The sequence below is a fragment of the Chenopodium album genome, chromosome 3, assembly GCF_948465745.1.
Source record: "Chenopodium album chromosome 3, dcCheAlbu1.1, whole genome shotgun sequence".
In the NCBI taxonomy this organism is placed as follows: domain Eukaryota; kingdom Viridiplantae; phylum Streptophyta; class Magnoliopsida; order Caryophyllales; family Amaranthaceae; genus Chenopodium; species Chenopodium album.
The window spans coordinates 66,170,717-66,189,520 of NC_137836.1; the positions used below are offsets into that span (position 1 = coordinate 66,170,717).

An 18,804-nucleotide genomic window follows, 5' to 3' on the forward strand; every position below is an offset into this window, starting at 1 on the left:
ATTTAACCCTTTTTGTCCTTTATTTCTTTATTTACTTATTCTCGTCTTTTATCTTGATTTCGAGTATTTAAGTAGTTTTTAATAGTTTTTAGCTTATTTTCTTAATTTATTTAATTTATCTTATTTTCTTTGTTTTTATTTTTAGTTTTTAGTTCTTGTTATTTAATAAGTTCCTAGTTTCTTTTATTTTCTTATTTTATTTTATTTTATTTTCATATTTGTTTTACTTTATTTTATTTATTTTCTTTTGATTTTATTTTTAAGTTTATTTTATTTTTTTTATTTTATTTTATCTTCCAATTCACCCTCGTGTTTTTGTTGTAGGTCGAGTTTGGTGTTTCGGGTTTTAAAGTCTTGTTCGAGTTTAAAGTCTGGGGTTCGAGGCACAAGCTCCCAAGCAAACTGCTGCCCTGTTGCTGCCAGCTTAGACATCACCACCCCACTTCTTAACCTCCACCACACCAGTCACGCACCCATCTCCCCTGCTCCCTGCTCTCCCTCACGCAAAATAGCCCAACAACAACAACACGCAGCACCACCACTTACCACCACACACCACGCAGCACCAGCCACCACACGCGCACTTCACCTAGCAACCAACAACAGCACCTCACTTCCAGCCATCAAACACCAACCTCCACCACTCCCCTGCTCTTCACGCAAGCAACCCCAAAAACAATACCAACAACGCAACCCAGGAGCAACCCCGCATCCACCGCAATCAACACCAAGCAGCAGCCGCACCGAAACCACCCAACATCACCAAACTGCAACAATTCGCAGCGGAATCCACCGCCCTAAACCACCATCAACAACCAACACCAACAGCAAGAACAATTTACAACAACCAGCAGCGCCTGCTACGCCTCCCAACACACCACCTTACCTCAAATTCAACTCCAATTACAGCAGTCACCACCAATTCGCATCTCCAATCACACCGACACCGCACAAATTCACAGCAAGGAGCTACCCAGCTACTCGCGGCCGCGCAGCCCTGTCAGAAGGCGCACAAATTGGAGTCCTAAACAGAGTCGAGGCAGTAAGTCTGCGCGACCTCTGCGCGGTGTCTTCGCGGGCGCGTAGATCGGGGTTCAATTTGAACCACATCACGAGCTTTGCACGTGATTTTAATGAAATCCAACGGCCGTGTTTTAATGATGCTTGATGAAGATGATGATGATGAACGATGAAGATGAGGGGATGCGTGGTGATGTTGATGATGAAATCAAGAGTAGGGAATTTAAGGAAGAAGAGAAGGGGAAATCGTTGCTGAGGGAATTTGGGGGATTTGTGGGTTTATTTTAATTTCTTTTTCTTTTATTTTATTTTATTTTCTTAATTCTTTTTATATTTTCCTTTTCCTTTTCTTAATTCCTTTCTATTTTATTTTTCTTTTGTTTTTCCTTAATTTTCTCATTCTTTTATTTCTTTTATTTTTCTTAGTTTTATGAGCTTTGTATAAATACCCATTTTTGGGGTAATTAGAGAGGAGGCCATGATGCTATTTTCTTAGTTAGTTTAGGAGAGCTCCTCTCTCTTAGGGTTAGATTAGATAGTTTTTAGAGAGATAAAGTAGATTATTGCTCAATTTTCTTCCAAGTAATCAATTTTGGTCAAGTTTAATTTCCAATCAAGCAATTCCTTCAAGTTTTCATCTTTCATTAATCCTCTCTCTAGTAATCTCTAATCCTTTCCTTTAGCTTTATTTATTTGCTTTATTGTTGCTTATTTTTGTTAGTCTTTTTAGTTCATCTAGTTATTATTGTTTTCATTGTTTTTAATCATGTTTTGTTTTGTGTTTCTTGAATATATTTTTGGTTTTGCTATTATGTTTAATCTCCTTTCTCTAGGCTAATCTTTTAGCTAGGGGAAGGGGGTGGAAAATATGTGTTGAATGTTGGATGAATGATGATAGTGGATTGATTACATGCCTTAAATTGATGAAAGATATGATTTTTATTGACTTGAGATTATTGTAGCACTTTATTTGATTGCCTTCTAGTTTAAATGCATGAAAATGATTTGAACTAGATTTAGATCACCTCTATTTTAATGATTGCATGAGAATGAGTTGTTAAAAATGGAGTTCCATGTATTGTGCCCCTTTATTCTTTGGTTAGCTTGTGCCTAATGGGATGCATGAGAATGATCCTAATTAGCATAGACCTCTTTCATTGATTTGCCTAGATTATTGCATGAGAATGAATTGTTTAGGTAGGATCTTGTGTTCTTTGGCATGTTCTTCATGATAACTATGATTATTCCCCTTTTTTCTAATCATGTTTGACACCCCCGTATCCCTAGCGTTGTTCTTTCTTGATTTTATTCGTCTTTATCTTTGCTTATTCGTAGTTTAGTGCTTTTTGTCCAAGAAAAAAAATTTCAACAAAATTATCCTTTCATTGACTTTTGCTTAGCGAATTTAGTGTTTAGCTCGCATGCTTCCTTTTGGGTTCGACCCTTTACTTACCCCTATACTCGTATTAGGGTAGTTTAGGTTTTATAAATTGTTAATTTGATTAGGGTTGGTAGACTAACGACACTATCTAATCCCGATCAAATTTTGGCGCCGTTGCCGGGGAAGCGGATTGTTTAGCATTTATTTTTGCTATTGTTAGAGTCATTTTATTTGATTTCTTTTTATTATTTTGCCTTTTTTTTAATCCTACTTGTCATTGCTAATCGTGTGCTTAGCTTTGTTGTATTCAAAGAGAGATATGGCAAGACAAGAGGATGACCTTCTTTTTAGGGAGTTTGGAAATCCGGAAGTCTATGAGCTCACGAGTGGTATACTTCTCCCAACCACCGAGTCTAATTTCACAATACATCCACATTATGCTAGGATGGTACAAGTTGAGAAATTTTCCGGAAGTGCAAGTGAAGACCCCATTGAGCATTTGGACCGATTTCTTGAGTTGTGTGCAATGATGCAAACAAATGAAGTGAGCCAAGATTATATTCGTATGCATCTCTTTCGGCAATCTCTCACCGGAAGAGCAAAGAAATGGCTCAAGCTTTTGAAGCCCAACTCTCTCACCACATGGAAAGATGTTGCGAAGGCCTTTCTCAAGAGGTTCATTTCCGATGAGCAAACCGCAAAAATGAGGAGGAAGATAGCTTCTTTTGAGCAAGAACCGGATGAAACTCTTGGGGAGGCATGGTAAAGGTTTAAGGATATGATTAGAGCATGTCCTAACCATGGATTCAACCATAATTTGCTCATGAGATTCTTTTATGATGGCTTAGAGCCAATTTCAAGAACCAATCTAGATGCGGGTGCCGGTGGCCAATTGATTAAGATCCCTTAAAGCCAAGTTGAAGCTATAATTGAAGAGGTGGCTACTAGCTATTCTTGGGGAGGTCAAAGAAGGTCCCAAGGAAAGCAAGGTGATCTTTATGAGTTGGAGAAAGTCGGTCAACTTAAGCACATAGTTGAACTCTTGAATGAAGGTCTTTCAAAGTTGAACTCAATTGTAGGTTAGGGTTCAAAACTGTCACAAATCATTGATTTCTCATGTGCTTGTTGTGGTGGGACGGATCATGATGCATCGTATTGTAGAGAGTTCAATCCCAAGCAAGGTGAGGCTTTGACTTTGAGGGAAGGAGAGTTTGTAACCCAAGCTCATTCTCAACAACTTCAACAACCTCCAAAACAAGAAAACTCCTACCTCCAAGATGAACCTCTTTTCAATCCTCTAACCGAAAATTTTTCTTACCCTTCCATCCAAATGGGGAACTTTCAAGGTCAACATCATGACCAAAATCCTCAAGCGTATGAAGAAAAATCCCCACCCGACCACACACAAACCCAAATTCTTCAACAACGTCAAATTCTCACTCAACAATTCCAAGAGATCAAATCTCACAATGAAGTTGTTGACTCCCAACTAGCCAACATTTCTTGTCTCCATTTAACCGCAAAACTCCCCTTACAATCATCTACTAACCCTTCATATGCTTATCATCTCGAAACTTGCAAGGAGGATGAAAGTAAGGAAGACAAGGTTGTGGAGGATGTGGTTGAGAAGAAGGTCCAAGAACAAAATGAGGAGCCATTAAATTTTAGTGAACCAAACAAGTTTGAAGGCCCGGTTCCCTTCCCTTGTAGGCTAGTTGAGAATGTTGTTTTGAAGATCCCTATGGCGGTGAGCGTATGTAGAGTTGATGTGGTCGATGGTGTGATGGATAATGAGAGCTTACCTCCATGTGATGGTAAGGTGACAATGAGGTATGATGACTTTCTTGAAGTTCCTACTTGGTTTGAAGGCTCTCTTGAGGAAGGTGAGGTTTCCCTTCCTAATATCGAGGATTCCAAGCTTCATCGCCCTTTTAGAAGAAACGACAAGAAGAAGAGAAAAAGAAAAGATGAGCCACCATTGGCTCTTGATTTATTCCCTCCTTTCCCTTGTGGTGATTTGAGACCTCAAGGAATGCTAGTTCTCAAGCTTGGGGGCATCTATGATTCAATCCTCAAGTTGATGAGGGTGATGTTCTTTATTCCACCTTGAAGGAGGTGAAGGGTCAAGCTAGAGACCATAAACAAGCGCTTCCCGGGAGGCAACCCGGAGGATTTCTACCCCTTTTTCTCCCCCTCCTTTCTTTTTCTTTTTTGTTTTCTTTCTTTGTTTTCTTTTAATGTTTTCTTTTATGTCTTGTCTTGCCTTGTAGGTTGCATTTTGGAAGCTTGGAGCGGAGTGACATTTGGTGAACTAGATTTTATGCTCTATTATTCTTTTAAGCCAACCTCTCGGTGAGACCTTTCTTGTTTTCACTCTTTTAATTTTTCTTTGAGTGCTTAGTTTAAGGTTAGTTTAGGAAGAAGTTGAATGGTTCGAGGTTGTTTGCATTGGTTCTAAGGAACCTGGGATCGTTGATGTTGTTATCAACGGTCATTTGTATGACGATTGGGATTTACTTGAATTACATGCCTCATTTGTGAACCTTTTTATTTCTTCCTCTTGTTTTTGTGTTGTTTTTTTTCCCTTTTGTGTGACAAACATGACTATGACAAGTTGCAATGATTTTGATTTAGAATTGCTCATTCATTTGGATTTTTGTGCCTTTCATGATAATGTGTCTTTGAATGCTTATCTTCCTAGTTGATGAGGGTTTACACGGTTTGAGAGTGCTTAGGGTTGAATTAGACACATTGTAAGCTAAGGTAGCCCGGTTTAGAACTTTTAAGGACGTTTGAACCCCTAGTTCACGGGAAAGTGGTAAGATGGTGTTGCTCTCTATGGTGAATAGGATTCCCTTGGTTGGTATTTGCTTATTTCTTATCCCGTGTGAGCGTCATTTGTTCTAGCCTTCATCATTCTTGTGAGCGGCATTTAGGATCCTTAACCATGCATAACTTAATCCTTGTGTTGTTCTCTAGCTCCCAAGATCGTGACCATGCAACTCTAGGGGAGGAAAAGGGCACCATTTTTCTCTTTTTTCTTTATCTTTTTTTTTTTTTTTTTGTTACTTATTTTGTTCTTATTTTGCATTTGCTCCTCTTGCCAACCCTTTGAGCCTATTCCCTTTCTTGATTATGATCCACATTACAAACCTTATGACCTTTCGTTTCCCTAACCCTTAGTTTGTGAAGCATTTCGGTTTAAGAGTTTGTTTTGTGTTGTAATAAATTGAGAAAGTATTATGCTTTTTGTACCAAGCAAGAAAAGTAAATTGTATATATTGTGTGAAATAAAGCAAATGTTAAGAAAAATCCGTCTAAAGTTAAAAAAGGCAAGGACAACAAATAAAATATATAAAAAAAAAATTTAAAATTAGTTTGGTTTCGTTTTCTTCCCTAGTTTAAGCATTGAGGACAATGCTTTGTCCAAGCTTGGGGGGAGCGTTACTTCGTTTTTGTTTTTATTGAGTGTCGGTGTCGAATAAGCTTGGGGGAGATGGCATTATTGGTATTTTTGTTTGATGTTTGGTGATTTCTTGAGTTTGTTTTTGAGGTTTGATCACCCTTTTGCTTCACTTAGGAAATATCACCAAAATTTTCAAATTTTTGCCCCGCCTTGACCCCTAGCCTTACGTTACAACCCTAGTAAAGACCCTTTGACTTTAGAGGGGTGAGGTCAATGACCGGCGGAGGGAGATAGATTTCAACCCTATGGAGAGAGTATGCATAGTTGAGATGTCGGGATGACCTTATGATTCCACATAAAAATTTCTTTTTCCGGTTCCCTCGAGGAATCATGAGGAGCTAACTAAGGGATGATTTGAAGCTAGTGGAGAGAACGTGGACCGTCTTGGATGGGGCTAGGGCGGAGAGTGAATCATTAGTTCTCTATGCTTTGCTTAGGTTTGTCTCTTTCAACCATGAGCATCTCGGAACGTGTATTCCCTCATTTAATTAAGAAAGGTGAGCATTCTTTGGTGCATGTCTCTATGTTTTGAGTCCGAATGGAGTATTTTCTATCTAAAAGCTTGTTTGGTTTTCTTAAGCCTTGTCATGTCATGTTGGTCGTGGTTGTGCTTGCTTTTTGTTTTTGCTTTTCTTTTTCTTTTTGTTTTGCCTTGGTTTTGTTTAGAGTTGTGGGTTAAACTCTTAGGACACCCTCACTAGAGCACACTCGTCCTCTAGGGCAATCTAGGGGTTTAAAGGGCTTGTCATCAGTTGCTAAAAGTGACCGTGATTCCTACGAAAGTGAGTTAGTGTACATTCTTGTCTCCTTTAGTGTTCTAGCTTTGCTTGAATAAATCATTCTCCTTCTCCCGTGTTTCATGTTAATTTGCTCGAGGACGAGCAAAAGGTAAGCTTGGGGGAGTTTGATAAGTGACTTTTATGTCACTTTTAGGGTGTTTATTCAAAATAAAATACATATACAGAAACAAACTACGGCGCCGGAGGACGTAGGCCCATCATGCCATAAAACTGCGCCGTCCGAGGAGTCACCTCTCCACCAGCTCCGGCCTCAGCACCAGCTCCAGTCTCCGTAGGAGGAGGAAAACTCAAGACAGGACCGCTCCAGCCAAGGTCAACCTGAGGCTGAAACCGCGGAGGCTGCTGCGATGACGAGCCAACCTTGTACATCCCACCACCTCTAAAAGCCGAGGTAGCCTCTCCTACCAGTGCAGCAGGAGCACCCTCAGAAGAAGATCCTGAACCCTTAGCAACGTCGGCCCGAGCAGCCTCGGAACGACCACCTCTACCTCCTGACGAAGTACGACGACGTCTCGAGCTAGACCTCGCCGGATCTCTCCGCCCCTCAGGCCTCGTACGGGTGTGAGAAGCGATCGGCTGACCCTGCAAAAAGAATTAAATTAGAAACAAGGTAAAACTGAAGCCATAATGCAGAAATAATAAGTGAAGAAAAGTTACCTCTCGGACAGCGTCGTCTCGACGACAGGTAGCCGCGTTCCTCATCCGGACGAGCTGGCTCCGGAAGGCATCTATGCATCGTGCCATAGCCAAAACCACCTCGCGTGGGAACTGTCAAGAAAATAAGTTAGTGAAAATACATGATAACTGAATACAAGATTCTGAATTAAAACTAGGCTTACACTAGTCTGGTGACGAGGAATCGACCGCTCCACGAAGCGCTCGCCCTCAGGAGCCGGAGAAATCATCTCCTCGATCGGCCCGTAGGTCCCATGGTAGTGAATGGACATACGTGGTGGCACAAACTCAGTGGGACCATCCTGATAAAAAAATAGAAAGAAATCAGCAAGGTATTACTTAGGGGCTACTAAGTGAAAGATAAAAAGCTAAGGATCTTACCCTCACATCCTCGGCCGGTACAGGGGCTGGAGCTAACAAAGGAAGTAGCTCCTCAGCGTAACACCGCCCAAGGATCACATGGGACCGCCAGAGGGAACCAGATCCCTCAGCCATACTCGACAACTCTCTCTTGTCGAACATGTGACGTGGCGGAGGAGCAGGAACAACGAAAACATCAGAAGAGTGCTGTCTAGCAACTCTCTCTCCTAAATACACAACCGCTCCATAGGTCCCCAGAAAATAACGGCGCTCAGCAGAGTACTATGCGGCTAATCCAGGGACTGTCCAACCGCCCCATGGTCGGTATACTACCCCAGGTCCCTATAAAAAGCACCAATTAGGCAAGAATATGTCTATAACATCGCAGAAGAGCAAAATAAACACTAAAAGCGTACCGAGACGATCCGGCTCCGGACACGTGCAGTAGACATGTCCACATGGTGGCCGCCCCAAGAGGCGCTCACCGGATATCCCCTCGGCGATGGTCTCGCCGGCGCAACGGAAGGAAAGTACTCGTAGAACCAAATCTACAAGAAGTTAAAAGCATGAGTAAATGCTAACTAACATGTAGGGCTAAACTTTATAGTGAATAATGTTTACCTCTACGACCTTCCAGAAAGCAGACAAAACGTTCGTCCTAAAGGACCGGTGACGACACGAGTCCCTCAGCGCGCGAACAAAATCAGTGTAGGCCAAGCTGGCCTAGTCATAAGTCCCAATCCGCTAAAGATCATGGACAGCAGGGAGGTAGTAAAGCAATGCCCTACTACCCCTGTCAGGGGATAATGTCCCTGACAACAACATCAGCACGAAGGTGCGCACCCGCTACTCTCGGGTGGTCGCATCATCATCAAGAGCCGCTGCCAGTGTCGAGCGGCGAATCCCTCTAGCACTGAACTGGGTCGTCTCGACCTCAGGTCGGGCCCGAACAACCCCTCGACCTCTGGAGAAAAGACGTCGATCCCGCCGTCAAACGGCAGCGGCACAGAAGTAAACTCCAGTCCTGTGATGAGACTGAAGTCTGTAGGGGTGACCGTCATCTCGCCCCATGGAAAATGAAAGGTGTTGGTGGTGTCCCAGAAGAACTCCACCAAAGCGCGTACTACGTGGTGACCCCCGCTAGAGGTGACTATAGCCTCGGAGGTCTCGAACAGAGCAACTAGCCCGCAGGACTCCCATAGGAGCCTCGTCTCTCGGTCTCTAGCGATGTGCATCCTGTACAAATCGCCTAGACCATCACAGACAGAGCCATGTTGCCATGTCCTCCTAGGCTCGGTTTCCCGTCTCACCCTCTCAGAAATGTGGTGGACAGGGGCAAAGAACAAAGTCTGCTCGTCCCACTCCGGGAACCGACCAAGTGAAATGGACGGCGTGGTGTCGTCCTCCACGGGCTCATGCTCCCGTCTAGTGTTTCGGGACCGTGATCCTGAGCCTCGTTGTCTAGCCATTCTACATTGTGCAGAATCATCATAAATTAAGGTTCTATAGTATCTAAGGTTCGCCTAGCCGCATGATATTAAGTTCGCAAAATACAGAGTACATAGTACTAAAACAGAGCACAAATTCAAATTGAGCATGACAACATTTTTTCAAGCAATTAAACAATTTCTTGCAACGCTATAGTGATTATTGTGACAAATTGGACAAGAATTGCTAGCAAAAACATCAAGAACAAGCCACATTGTTCTGCACGACCTTAAGAGGTCCAACAATGGCAGATTGCTCATTTCTTCACCAAATTGAGTCAAACATGTCTCAAATTACTCCCAAGGCAATATACAAACATAAACAAGCAATTTCATGGCATAAAACTTGATAAACAAAGCAAACTGAGCAATATAAATTTCGAATTTTCATGAAATTTGTGAATAAACATGCCAAGAATTCATAAAAACCGGTGTGAGTTTGAGGAAAACTTACGTAGATCGGGAATATAGATGAAAAGAGATTTGATTTGCAACAAATTTGAGCGAATTCGGTTGAAAAATGAGCAAGCAATGAGCAATTAAAGTTTTCGGACTTCTCTCGAACAGTTTCGCGACGAACAGAACAAGAAATGAACGAAAACGGGAATTTAAAGAGAATCCCGTGCTGGCGCCAGTCCCTAGGCATTGGCGTCACTTTCTATGCTTGGCGCCTGACGCCAATGCCAGCGCCTGACACTAATGCCAATAGGCTGGCGCTGGTGGATTTTCAGCGACGCCAAAGCAGCCAGCCACTTGTTGGGGTTGTGCTAGCCTTATGCAACATATTTTTGGGTTCCTTGGTATGCCAGTTAGCCCCTCTAAGAAAATTGACATGATTAAGTAATCGGCTTAATTACGTAAAGTGATCGACCTGATAAAAAGATCGTCTCACTTAGCTTAAAGCGCCTAAGCATTGGCTCATTAGCAAAAGGCACCGACATATAGGTTCAAGAGCATAGGGCACCGACATACATGTTCGAAGCGAAAGAGCGCCGACGTACAGGCATAGCAAAGGCAAAGTTCAGGCGAACTTTTAAAGATCGACAGGCGTGGATCTTCGGTAATTTCCTTTGGGAAATTATCGCATCAAATGAGGATGACTTCAAGAGGAGATGTCTTCGACATCATTCCCTAGCTTGCGGAAAGTTGTCATGAACAACTGAAGGTAATTTTTGGCGAAGTTGTCTTCGATCATAGTCCCTTAGGCATGGAAGATGATCATAATGCGGATGAGAATTATTTCAATAGAAATAATTTTCGATAGTATTCCCTTGGACGTGGAATATTATCAATGCGGATGAGAATTATTTCAAGAGAAATAATTTTCGATGATGTTCCCTTGGATGTGGAATGTTATCACAGCGGGGAGGATAGTTTCAAGCGAAGCAATTTTCTAATTTGGAAGCGGTTACGGGCGTAGCGGTTTTCAAGCGGGATGACATTCTCTAGCTTGTAGGAGGTCATTAAAACAACAGCAGCTGCAACAAATCGGTTAATTTCAGAGACGTGTGCTCGACGGTGCAAGATACGCGTTTCTTAACTCTTTTATATGTTTAACTAACGCTAGTTTTGCAGGTATCGGCGTTATAAGATTGATTTAGGATCGCAGAACGTTCTGAATCAATCTCCGGCCCTATCGCTACTTTGGCTTTCGTTTTCGAAACTTGCGTTTCTCCAAACTCAGTCAAAGTAAGGGCTTCTGTAGACACCCATTTGTGTCTCCCCAAAACCAAACCCGGTGATTAGTGCCTTTCACGTCGAATCATAATCGAATGAAACGAAGTGTGGAAAGGTCTAGTGTTGCGAAAAGTTTTATTTCTTTTCTCTTCTCCCTGTTTTTGAAAACTTTATTTTAAGAAAACAGCCAATCCAGTTTGGATGGTCCATGATATGGGTCCAACAGTGGTGTAGTTGGATGGGTCTTGCAAAGACCTTTACAACGATATATTATAAACCTAATTCTGATGAATATTGAGGAAGTTATGGCTAATTTACTAAACTGGGCCCGGTTTGAGCTTTATGTACGGCCTAATGATCTAGGGGAGGGCCTAATATAATTTATCATTCCTAATGCAATTAGGAATGGTTTTAGTCTTCTAGAACATTCTAGAAGGTTCTTTATCATTCATAATTCAATCAGGACTCTTCAGAGTTTTAATCAAGATAAAATAGCATTTTCGATGGAATTATATTATTTTATCTTCAAGTACGGGAAATTTATCAGATTTTCGAAAACGCGTTGAAAATCAGTTTTGCGTCCAACCCCAGGCCTTGGCGCCTGGAACCAGGATTGGCGCCAGGCGCTAGCCACTGGTGCTGGCGCCAACTAGCCAAGGCTGGCGCCAATGTTGTTTTTCGATCTTCAGACTCTGTTTTGTTAAATTATCTTTTTTGGATGATTTTCTCTATAAATATCGTATCAAAAACTCCGTTTTCATTCATCAAGAATCATCAACTCTCTTTATTCACAAATCATTCATCAATTACTAATTATCATCAACATTCATCAATTACCATTCAACTAATTCTTTTCATTCGCAATTCATTCATCTCATTCATTCATCAACTTTCAATAACATTAATTTTTTAGAATAAATATTCTTTCTTGCTTTTTAATAAATAATTCCGCATTCACAAGATCTAGAACACTTAGCCATATTCGAAGTTGCCTTCGCCCTAGACGTGAAAGGTTTTATTTCTAAGGGTTTGGTCTCAAATCTCTATTTCAATTGTTTAATTTAATTGTTTGTTTATTATTTTCCTTGAAGTTACTAACGTGTATATTTTGTTATTAGAAAGAGGTACGAGGCATCCAAGTAAGTACTTTAATGGTTTAATTGATATTATGATGTAGAAATCATGCTTAGATTGTTATTTTGATTCCTAGTATCTTGTTAGGATGTTTTCCTTAATTTGATGTTTAGGGTGACAACAATAAATTCCTAATATCATGTCTAGGGTAACTTTAATATTAAGTATAATTAAAAGTATGATGCCTTTTATTCTTTTCCTAATATTTATTCATGTTAGTATCATGTTAGGGCTAAAGATTTGATTTTTATTGTTTAGTGACATGCTAGAGTTTGTTATTAATCTTGTTAGTATCATGCCTAGGATCTTGCTATTTTTATTATGCTTTAATATTAACATGAACATGATTATGATTATAATTGTTATAATTAATTATTATTTTGATTATGATTATTATTATGATGATTATGATTATTATTAATTATGATTGATATTATTATTGTTAATGATGTTGATTATTTATTATGTTGCTTGATATGTATCATATTTTATATTGTTATTGCTTGATCACCTTTATTGCATGTTTAAAGGGAATTTGTATTTGCAATCACGCTTAATAAGATAATTAATAATCTTGTTAGGGTTAATTGTGATTATAAATTCAAGTGATCGCCAATAATAGTTTATTTGTGCATTATATTCAACCAACATAGATTAAACAAGTTTAGGGTTAATCCTATTGATTGCATGTTAATGGGAAAGCGCACATGAATACGAGCAGAATAAAGTAGAGGCCTATTATTAGGGCAGGTTCAATCTTTTTTAGGTTGGATTTGTACCATCATCCCCGAACCCTTATTTGGTTCATGACCTTATGGAGTTGACGATCTCTTGGATCATTAAGGGGTGTAACCTTCACCTCGTGAACGGTTTAGAAGTTCCTAAAAAACTTGTTGGCGACTCTTTTGCTCTATCTTCTTCCCTTTTGGACGCCACCGTACTTTAGTGTATGATCAAAGTGGGGTTCAAGCTAGTGGGATTTTAAAGGCTTGAAACTATTCCCTACAAAGTGTAACACTTATTAAAACACGGCCGATTTTGGTAAGTTTAACACTTATTAAAACACGGAGGGAGTATCTATCTATACTTCTATTTTAAAACAAGAAGTTTAAAAGACACACGTCCTCTTCTCTCTCTTTTTTATTTTTTTATTAAAAAAAAAACCTTTATCCTAAACGATTACAATCCTTTTAAAATATCAATTTTCATATGTATCTTTTGGGTTTTACTACATTTCATTATATAAATTTCCATTTACATAAAAATTGATAATATTTTACCTTCCCTCTCTTTCACTGAGTTTACCCGTCCTCTCTTTCACCCGAAGTCTATAATTTATATCAACTAATTAAAAATTTTATGGAAATTCTCTTTGGTAACACCATACTTTTAACTTTCCTCAGTGGTGAATTACTAAAATTCTTATTATCTTTGATAAACCTAAAATTTTATATTAAGCTAACCATGACATTAATGATAAACTGTAATTAAATATTTAACTATAGTAAGTTTATTTATTTATTTTGTTATTATTATTTACTTAATAAAAATTATTTTTTATAAAAAAAAAATCACCTCTTCCCCAACCAATCCGCCACCACTCTTCGCCCCCACCCACACCGGCGCCGACCCCTCTCTCGCCAGCGTGCCGGCCTCCCCTCCTGTCCATGTATCGACAACAACCAAATTCGCTACTATGCAACAACATTAATCAACCAAACACCTTCCTCGTCCTCAATTTCGATCTTCACCATCAATCGTCGACGTCTTTTTCGATCAATTCGCTTCCAATTCGTCCTTATCTCTCTTCGTTGAGATTTGATGAGTGATTTCTTTTCCGTCGACAAAACAAACAATTGAGATTAGCAAGAGAAAAATTGGGGATTTTTTTAGGGTTAGGGTTAACGGTGGAAATCGGGACTTGGGGAATCGGGGAAGGGGAGTCCGACGGGAGAGGAGTTACAGGTGTGGTTGCGGATTTCAAGGATGGGGGATAAGAGGCTGACGAATTTCGGGGGTGGGGGATGAGTGGCTAGTGGTTTTCAGAGGTGAGGGATAAGAGGTTGGTGGTTTTAGGGGGTGAGGGTGAGCGGCTAGTGGTTTTCGGGGGTGGGGGATGAGCGGCTGGCGATCTTCGGGGTTAAGGATGGAAGTGTTTCAGGGTTTTCGAGGAAGTGGAGAGGTGTGGGATGGTCGCCAGCGTTAAGGGGTTTGGGTGCCGGCAAGTCGGCAATGAAGTGAGGTGGCGCTGGCGAAGGGAAAGGGGTTGGGGTTGGCTGGGGCACTGGTGGGTGGGGTTGGGTTTTTTTTTTTTATTTTATAAAAATAATTTAATTTTTTTAAAAAATATTAAAACTAACTATGGTTAATGAATTTAAATTAAAATAAGTATATCTTTGGTAATAAAAAACTTAGGTTTATCAAAGATAATAAGAATTTTTGTAATTCACCACTGAGAAATGTAAAAAGTATGATGTTATTGAATTTAGTGGAGCATTCAAAGGTATTTTTTTTTATCTACACATTATTTGCTTTTACAATTTTTGTAATTCTATTTTTTTAAACAAATTTTGCTTTTACAATTTGTGTAGGTTTTCAATAAAAATCTGTATAATTTTTTGTTTTTTCTATTTCAATGTTTAATGATCAATTTTTTTCTACAATTTTCAATATTTTATAATTTTTATCAATTATCACCTTTTCAGATCTTAATTTTTTATTAAATTTATAATCCCCACCAATAATCCTTGACTTTCGAACCTCGTTCTTTCTCTCTCCATGGCACGAACCTAACTTTTTATTCAAAACCACCATTAACGAAATCTTAAATGGTGCTTTTGTGGTGGGGATTTAGGGTTTGAGGCGTGGGGGAAGAGGATGGGTCGATTTAAGGTGGTGTATACAGTCGAGGGTGGATGCCCACCTTAGCCATGAACCACCACCCCAAAACCGTGAACCCCCAAAATCGAAAACCCAGATTTCGATTTTAGGGGTTTTTAATTTTAGGGGTGGTGATTTACGACTAAGGTGGGCGGCTGCGATATGGGAAGAGGTAAGGGCTGCCGGCGAAGGGGTTTCGCCCATCTCCTCCCTCTTTCCCCCCTTAAACCACCACCCTAAAACCCTAAAATCGAAATCCCTAAAATCAAAACCCTAGATTTAAAAGGATTTTTAATTGGAAAAATTGCTCACAATAATCTGAACTTTTCTTCATTCACCGAAAAAAATCCCAACTTTTGATTATTTTTTAATAACCCGAACTTTAACTTCAATTTTCTTCTAGCAGTCCCAAGTGACCGAAAACCTGATGAATAGGTAAAATAAAAATTGGTTTAATGTCAAAAATTAAGTAAAATAATGAAATTAAAATTAATCATATATAAATAAAAAAAACAAACAAACTCAAACCCAGCCTCCGGCAGTCTGTCGGCCACCCTATCCATCTCCCCCTCCCCCTCCGATCCCCCACCAGCACTCAGCCACCACCCACTCAAGTGCCAATATCCCATCCCCTCGTCAGGCGCCTTTTCCTCCTCCCCATTCTTGCAAACCAACAAAAAAACTCAACCTTCAATGGTAACTTAAACACCACCATCTCCACTTACACATTGCCACCCCAGCATTCCGCTCCCAAGGTCGGCTAAACTCAGCAATTACATCGAAACCTTTTATCAGAAACTTATACGTTGTATGAAATTTGATAATCATGAACCAAATTGAACCCATAATGAGACAATTTTTTTCATTCTCTTCAAATTCAATTTAATTTCTATACACTTTAAAAAATTCAATTTATTACAATTTATATTTTTCTAAAATGCCTGCTAGTCTCAAACTCTCAAACAAATGCACTTGAATGATGAATTCTTCTCTTGTTCAACAACTCTGAAAAAGAAGTCAAGAATCATGAACTGAATTCCTTGGCCCCTACATGCCTACCTACATGGTGGGTGGGTTTTTTTTTTGTTTTTTTTTTTTTGATAACTAATTAAATAATTATTCTAAAATTTACGAATTTTTCACCAAATTCCCTTGAGTTATTTTTTACTGACCACATACCCATGAAAATTTTCAAATTCACCATATACACTTGAGTTTTTAAAAAAATATCATGACATGTCGTTGATGACTAGCTAACAACTATTAATTTCGTTTTTCCACGTGAAAGCATGTTATTGGTTATTGTTTAGATTAATTAATTAATTATTAAAAAAACTTCATAAAATTTTGAATAAAAAAAAAAACAAAACTTCACCTGCCACCAGCGAGCCACCTTAGCCCAACCACATCCCCACAACCGCCACCCAGCCATCTTCCCCACCGCCGACGCCTAGTCCTCCTCTTCACCGCACTGGCACTGCCATCCTCTAAACCATGCGCCAGAACCCGCCCAGAACCACCATACCCCTTCCCTTCTCTTCAAATGTAAAAACCCCTCTCCGATTTTCCACCTTAGGCAAACATTAGGAAACCACCCCAAAACCTATTCGTCGGCAGCCCAAGTCCTTCCTCCATGACGTCGCCGCCTACCTTAGCCAAAAACCACCAGCCCAAAATCGTTTTACCCCAAAATCGAAACCCTAAAAATCAAAATCTATGTGTAGGAAATATTTCAAGCATCATAACCCCAAGCTTGAACCCTACTGTGATCATACACTAAAGTATGGTGGCATCGAAAGGGAAAGAAAAGAGAGCAAAAAGAGTCGCCAGCAAGTTTTAAGAACTTGTAAACTGTTCACGAGGTGATGGTTACACCCCTTAACGATCCATGAGATCGTAAACTCCAAAAGGTCTTGAACCAAATAGGGTTCGGGGATGAGGGTACAAATCCAATCTACAAAAGAAAGGACCCGCCTTATAAAATAGGCCTCTACTTTATTCTACTCGTATTCATGCGCTTCCTGACTAACATGCAATCATTATATTAATCCCAAACCTGTTTAATCTATGTTGGTTGAATATTAATGCATAAATAAATCTATTATTGGCGATCACTTGAATTAAAATCATATTAGCTTAAACCAAATTATTAATTATCTTATTAAGCGCAAATTCCCTTTAACATGCATAAAAGGCGTGATCAGGCAATAACAATAATATACCAAGAAACATAATAATAATCATAATAATCATACTAATAATAAAACTTAAATATAATAGGAAGACCCTAGGCATGATACTGTAGGGAATAATTTCAAGCCTTTAAATCCCACTAGCTTGAACCCCACTGTGATCATACACTAAAGTACGGTGGCGTCCAAAAGGGAAGAAGATAGAGCAAAAGAGTCGCCAACAAGTTTTTAAGGAACTTGTAAACAGTTCACGAGGTGAAGGTTACACCCCTTAATGATCCAAGAGATCGTCAACTCCATAAGGTCTAGAACCAAATAAGGGTTCGGGGATGAAGGTACAAATCCAACCTAAAAGAGATTGAATCTGCCCTAATAATAGGCCTCTACTTTATTCTGCTCGTATTCATGTGCGCTTTCCAATTAACATGCAATCAATAGGATTAACCCTAAACCTGTTTAATCTATGTTGGTTGAATATAATGCACAAATAAACTATTATTGGCGATCACTTGAAATTATAATCACAATTAACCCTAACAAGATTATTAATTATCTTATTAAGCGTGATTACAAGTACCAAATTCCCTTTAAGCATGCATAAAAGGCGTGATAAAGCAATAAATATAAATAATCAAGCAACAACATAAATAATCAATATCATGAATAATAATTATAATAATAATAATATCATCATAAATAAAATAATTATCATCAAAATAATAATAATAATAATAATAATATTCATAATTATCATAAATTATAACAATTATAATCATAATCATGTTCATGTTAATATTAAAGCATAATAAAAATAGCAAGATCCTAGGCATGATACTAACAAGATTAATAACAAACCCTAGCATGTCACTAAGCAATAAAAATCAAATCTTTAACCCTAACATGATACTAACAATCATAAATATTAGGAAGAGAATAAAAGGCATCATAGAAATCATATTTAATATTAAAATTAACCTAGACGTGATACTAGGAATATCATAATAACAATATAAACATGATTTCTACATCAGAACATCAATTAATCAATTAAAGCACTTACTTTGATGCTTCGTACCTCTTTCTAATAACAAAATACACACCTTAGTAACTTCAAGGAAATTAATAATCAAAACAATTAAATTAAATAATTGAAAGAGAGATTTGGGACCAAACCCTCATAAATTAAAACCTTTCACGTCTAGGGCGAAGGCAACTTCGAATATGGCTAGGTGTTTCTAAATCTTGTGAATGCGGAATTTTGTATGAAAACAAAGTAAGAAAGAATTGAATGTTTTAGGAGATGAATGAATTAGAGAATGCTAAAGAATTAATGATTGTTGATGAAAGCTTGCGAATGAAGAGAATTGGTGAATGAAAACGGAGTTTTTGATACGATATTTATAGAGAAAACCAGCCAAAAAAGATAATTTAACAAAACAGAGTCTGACGCTTAGGAAACAGAGCTGGCGCCAACTCTGGCTAGCTGGCGCCAGGCACCAATGGCTAGCGCTTGGCGCCAAGACTGGTTCCAGGCGCCAAGGCCTGGGGTTAGACGCCAAGCTTGACTTCAACGCATTTTCGAAAATCTGATAAATTTCCCGTACAGGAGGATGATAATTTCTTCGAAAATGCTATTTGATTTTGATTAAAACTTTGAAAAGTCAACAAAGTCAACTTATCAATGCTAATTGAATTAGGAATGAAAAGAACCTTCTAGAAGATTCTAGAAGAC

The 18,804-nt window shown here is 39.0% G+C and overlaps 1 non-coding gene across 1 annotated transcript; it reads right to left on the reverse strand.

Annotated features, from left to right (window-relative positions):
• Positions 1-3,101: 3,101 nt before the first annotated feature.
• Positions 3,102-3,208, reverse strand: LOC145625864 (small nucleolar RNA R71). The gene has a single exon (XR_014110763.1). It is a non-coding gene; the product is annotated as a small nucleolar RNA R71 (small nucleolar RNA).
• Positions 3,209-18,804: the final 15,596 nt, after the last annotated feature.